This window comes from Coturnix japonica, chromosome 15 (genome assembly GCF_054131305.1).
Source record: "Coturnix japonica strain WE chromosome 15, WE-NBRP24, whole genome shotgun sequence".
NCBI classification, from domain to species: domain Eukaryota; kingdom Metazoa; phylum Chordata; class Aves; order Galliformes; family Phasianidae; genus Coturnix; species Coturnix japonica.
This window is the reverse complement of record NC_140677.1, coordinates 13,687,645-13,693,760: the sequence shown is the minus strand read 5'-3', so window position 1 is coordinate 13,693,760 and position 6,116 is coordinate 13,687,645.

Genomic DNA, 6,116 nt, shown 5'->3' with positions numbered 1-6,116 from the left:
GTGACGAAACTTTTCAGTTGAATTTAGACTTAGTACCATATGATTAATACAAAATCTCGATACCAGTAGGCACGGTGCACCAAATAATTTGTTGTGGAAACATCTGCAGGTACCTCAACCATCACAGTTCTTAGCTTCTGAGGAAGTGTTTGTGGAACATGAACTAAGTGAGGCTGCTGGAAAGCTGGATAGTAGCAGCTGATGCTGGGAGAAGATGTGGGACTTCTTTTAGTCTGGGGTTTTCTTTTTGCTCGGTTTTCTTGCAATGCATTTTTGACTATAAATCTTCCTGTAATAGGGAGGAATATTTCAGAACTGCTGCCTTAATGTATAACAAAATACTTATCCTGAAGAAGGCTGCTCATCTTTCCTAATGAGATGTCAGTTTTGACTCAGATTCTTTAATTAAGAATAGACTTTTCTGATAGCTTATAGAATGAAGGATTTTTTTTTTTCAGTCAGCCACGTGTGAAATGTGTTGAAAAACCTGAGGGGTTGATGCTGTTGCCTCTTATCTAACATTTGGCATGGTGAGTTTCACCCCCATCCCCTCACCTCTCTGTTTTACAGTCAATATATAGTGTAGAAGTTGGCAATAAAAGCACTGTGCATTATGTTAAGGCTCACAATGACTGCATTTTGGATATAGATGGTAATATCAATCTCTTTCGACCTGAATGTGAGTGTATTTTTTGTTTGGATTTTTGGTTTCTTTTTTTTGAATACCCTGGATTCTGAAGTTGTAGACTTTTGTCATAAATACAAGGAAGAATTTGAGAAATGCTGTTGTCAGCTATAATAATGCTATGGAGTTAAAGAAAATGAATTGGTAGTCAGCTTATTGTGTGCAGGGCAGTTTCATTGTATAATGAATAATAGCTGTTTGGGCACACAGGTTCCCTACTCCTTGCTGATCTTCACAGCTTGAAGAACCCAATGGTTCTGAAACCTGACCTTCCCCTGCTACTGGAGGAAGCTGCACATCAGTATCTCAGCCCTCTCTTATGCATACAATGCTTACAATTCTTTTCAGTGCTGGCTGCATACTTTCTGGTGGGCTGTAAAGTGACTCATTTCTTGTACTTCACAAAATATGCTACATAATTGTGTCCTACATACAGCACAGTCACTTTGGGGAGGGCGCTTTGATAAATCCCAATGTAAATAAGTTGATAATCTTGGAAATAGTGATAAGACAAATTAACTGGATTGACAATATTGAACAGGAGGTCACTGTGGTGGGACTATGGCTCTGTTTTATTTACCTGCTGCAGTTCTGACTTTCCCAACATCTGAGACCAAACTTCTGCCCAGGGATGGAATCAACGCAAAACTTCTGAGGAAAGTGTCAGTGCTGTGATGAGGTTCTCCTTGTTTTATCAGTCCTGAAGTGTTGTGTTTGACCAGCACCATGGTCTGTGGCACACATTTCCTTTCCTTTTCCTCCCTTCAGGATGAACGTTGCAGGTAATTAAATACGTTGTCAGATATAGAGCTAGTTACGCATCTCATTAATCAGATCCAGACTTCTGCGTCTTGCAGTTGAATGTAACTTCCTTTGAGTTTGACTGGAACAGATTATCTTTATTTTGGAAATCCATGTCTGAGTTATATAAAAATGGGGGAAACAAATCTGAGGCCAGCATAGAAGGATGCTGCTTATCTATACAGCATCTTCAAGTTAGTCCTTAGTAGAGTTGTAACAGATGTGATGCTTTGTAAGAGAGGAAAGATGTCTCTTTTCTTTCAACTTTTGACATCCTAAGAAAAATTACTATTAGTCCTGTTAGCCAAATGTAACTTGTCGTTTTGTCTTTGCTTTTGCCCTTGTATTTACTTAAGCACAGAAGAGATTAAGAAGGATTTAAGGTAATTGCAGAGAAGAGACAAGGAAACTGAAAATTTCCTGAGTAAAAAGCCACAGTGTGCTTTCTTTACACATGATGTTACACTGAGAGCTGTTTTTTGTGTGAATCAGGTAGAATTTTTGTTGTTATCAGATATCAGTATATTTTATTTCACTTTTTTACATCTTCCATGGTTTCTCTTTGCATTCTTTACTAGTCTTTCCTGAGACTACCACCCATCAACGTTGTAGCTGAGAACATTCAACTACATTTCACAGAGGTAAACATAAAGGCTAAGTAGAATTTGGGTTTAACTGTCTTGGTCCTTAGTAAGTGGCTGCTGGTCACTTACTGAATGGATTCTCAGCAGCAGATAGTATGCAGATATGCTCGGTATATGTGCCTGAGTAAGTGGCATGAATGCACAGTGACTTCTGTTGATAATGCTTTCTGTTTCTGGTTAAGCAGCTTGGTAGGGAAATAGATGTTTACTTCTTGAATAGAAATCATTCATTATAGCTTGTTCAGCAATTGAAAGAGGATTCCATTTTAACTTGATTCCTTTGAGAAGCAAAACAAGTTGACAAACATCAGAAGTAAATGGAGATGTTCTTCCTATGGTACTTCCAAAAACTAGAACGTCTTGGAGTACCACTGTAAATTAGATTAGTTAGTCTTTGCCAAGACTGCATTCTGTGATAATCAGAGAAGTGCAGATTGATGGAAAGCAGAGAGAAAAAGGAATAGCTGCAGGTGACATGATGCAACTGCTATAATCATTCTCAAGTTGATATGATAATGCTATGGGCTTAGTGGAAAAAATGGTATAAAATGCAGCCCTGCTCATTGCTTGTAGGCATAAAAAGTGGGCACAGGCGGGATGGTAACATCTCTGAACACTGGGCATCTGATTCTGGTCTCTGGTTTCCTACTGTAATGTCGGAATACCTTGCAATTGACACTGCAATAGAGAAATCATTATGGTTATTAATAACCATTCAGATAGTACTGTAAGAAATAGTGAACTGTCTGAATTAGCAAGTAAGATACTGTATTTGATTTGCAAAAAGAGCCTTACTGTGTGGATATTCTTGATGTACAGAGGAAGAGGTAACACAAATGATCATTGTAAGCCTTTTCATTTTGGAGCTTGTTGTTTAGAATGTGCAAATTGCTTTCTTTCTACGCTGTTTGCCCAAATGAACAGCATACACAAGCAGGAATGTGCGAGGCAAGAGTGTAGCCTTCCATGGCAGCATGCTGATTGAATTAAAGAATTTCATGAAGTGTGGCAGCAGGAGTGCTGATGAACTGCAGACATGTTTTTAGAGCTGGCTGTATTTGCTTGAGAATAATATTAAAGAACTCAAAAAGTTCACCTTATTTTGACCTTGGAAAAGTAAACGTGACTATATGAAGGTTAACAGACTATAGTGGTTATGTTCTCAACAGTATAGTTGCACTAATTCTATCTTATTTGCAAAGACCCGAGGTTTTTGATGTAATGGGTCTACATTGAGAAATAAAGCTGAGTCAGCAAATGAATACAATGAGCTGCATTGAAAACAATTGCCATCTGTGGGGTTTTTTTGTATCCTTTCCTGTTAAAACTGGAAGGCTGATTTTTCCAAATGCTACAACAGAAATTAGGCATTCCTGCGTTTTAATGTGGCTGCTTTTATGTTGTTCACAACTGCACATGCTGTCTCCCTTTCATACTCTAAAGCTTCCTCAGATTATTTGCTGAAATGAAATATTTTCAGGATACAGGCAAGACTGAGCTTTTATTCTTCCTTAGGGGTAAGCAGTCATTACTTAGGCCTTACTTAATGTTGTCTTAAGTAACTACGTATGTTGTACTTCTATTTGAATGATTTGTTACTAAGGTCAAATTTACCAAGGGAAAAAAGGAGAGGGATGGCAAGGGATAACAGTTATTGCTTGATGAAAAAGAAAAGAAGTAAAGGGGGTGGGGGAAAAAAGCTTGTAAGCTTTAATTCACACAATCTCTTTCCAGATAAGGACAAGGAAAACTTCAGCACCTACAAAGCATTGGCAAGGTCAGTGCTTAGAAAGTTGGCCCTGATTTATTGTGCATTTCTACAACAAGGGCAGTGTTTGGAGGGTTGGATTTGATTTAGTTTTTATCACTGAAGTACTGCCAGGAGAGGAAAAATAAAACTACCGTGCTGTGGATGAGCTGAAATCAATAGTGGTCACACACAAGAGGTATAGTTCTCGTATTTTTAGTTTGTTTTTATTTTGAGGCATGCTCAAAGACCTTGAGATTTTACAGGGCATGGAAAATATAGCAGTAAAATACCATCTTTGAGGTGCAGTGAGTCGATGAGGGTCTGCTTGCTTCCACACTGGACAACAAAATGTATGTACACCTTCAGTCTACTTAGTGTAATCACAGCATGTTAGAAGCCTGTGTTCTGGAGGTGCATGGCATCCTGCTGGTGACCTACAGTATGGTTGATGGAGGGCACTTGAAAATGTTAGTATGCTTTTTTGTTTGTTTTTTGAGCTTTAGCAATGGCTTAAAGAGTGTACAGGGACTCATAGGTTTACTTTAGTTTGCAAATTCACTGTGGGGAGAATAATACCTTTGCTCACTCTTGAGCAGCAACTCAAAAGCTAAAGCTATCTGAAGGCAAAAGTGAGCAGTGCTTTAGGGCACAGGCATAGAGAAGACCCAGAGCCCATCAGAGAATGGCAGCTAGTGAAGGTCATTTTAGAATTGAAGTTGATTGTTCTGATGCTTAGAAATGTTCTGGGTTGTTTTTTTGTTGTTGTTTATCATCTTTCCTTTCCCTTGTTGGCAGCAGCTCAGGTTCACCAAACTGGACTCCTCGTGTATCTGATACTTATGGCTCTGGTTGCATTTCATCTTTCTTCATCTGCTGTAACTGTTTTGCAGTTAACTGCTTGAGTTGGAAGGTTCCCTTACTGGCCATCTAGACCAACTCCCTTGCAATCAGTGGGGACACCTACAGCTCCATCAGATGCTCAGTTGTCTCCAGGAAAGAGGCAACCACTGCCTCTCTGGGCAACCTGTGTCAGTGCCTCATTGCCCTTACTGTAAAAATCTTCCTTATATCCAATCTAAATTTCCTTTAGTTTGAAACCATTTCTCCTTGTCCTGCCACAGGAGACCCTGCTAAGGAGTCTTTGCTATTGGTCTGTGTGTGCATATAATTATTTGGCACTGTGTGGTGACTGTTCAGCCAGTTTTTACTGCAAACAAGGATTGTATTTTGTCACCAAGGTGATTTCCTTCACAGCAGTCCCAGGTCCAGCTTATGTCCATAAATCACTGATGTGTAACCAAACCACTGAATTTAGGGAAAAATACAGGCTTTTTTTTCCCCCAGATTTCAAGAGCTCTCCTTGTTTCTGATGAGTTCCAGGACCCGTGTCTGAAAATGATGGCCATCACTCACTCTCTGATTTTATCTTTGTGACAATATTTGATAGGGATAGGGCTCCAAATTAAGCATGGGATGGCTTGTGCTGTGGCTAATTATCTTTTCCATTTGTTACCTAGTAGAATTTTGTAACGCTGGGATTTGAAGTTTGTCAGTTTTCACTATCTTTCTTCCTAAACTTGGACATTTCTGCCAAGGCCAACAGTGAAACGAGCACATTAAAATAATAAATCTCCAGTGAACAGACTGAGTTATTTACTTTGGATGAACATGACTACATGTAAAACTGGGGAGTGTTCTGGGTTGATTGGTTACTGGAGGTGGGAGTGCTTTAAGAGTCGAATGCTTTTACAACAAGCTTTAGTTGTGGGAACATTTGAGTCTGAAACGTGAAAGAATGCAGACCTTTCAAAATATGGTATGTGAGAAAAATGTAAGATTTAGTGTTTCCATTTCCATAGAGGAAATAGCGGTACTTTGTTTCAACCAACTGATACGTTTCCTTCAGTCATATGATGAGGGAAATAAATACCCTCTAATTTTTGTCATAGCAGTAAAGAGAAAAGTTTAGGTATCTAAAAAATAACCTGCTATATAGAAGGATGCATCTGGGTACTTCTTAGAGTTCTATGTGTAGGACTGAAAATTGATAGAACTAAGACGGGCTTTTGTATGTCTTGAGAAAAGCTGCACGAGATGTTAAAACTTTGTAGGGAGGAAGCAAGCTGAATTTGTAGGTTACTGAGCTACCTGGTGCTTAAGATGGCTGAATCTTTGTGTACTGCTCAAGAGTGGGATGTACAGTGCTGATTTCCTCAGAAATGGAAATAGGTGTTTG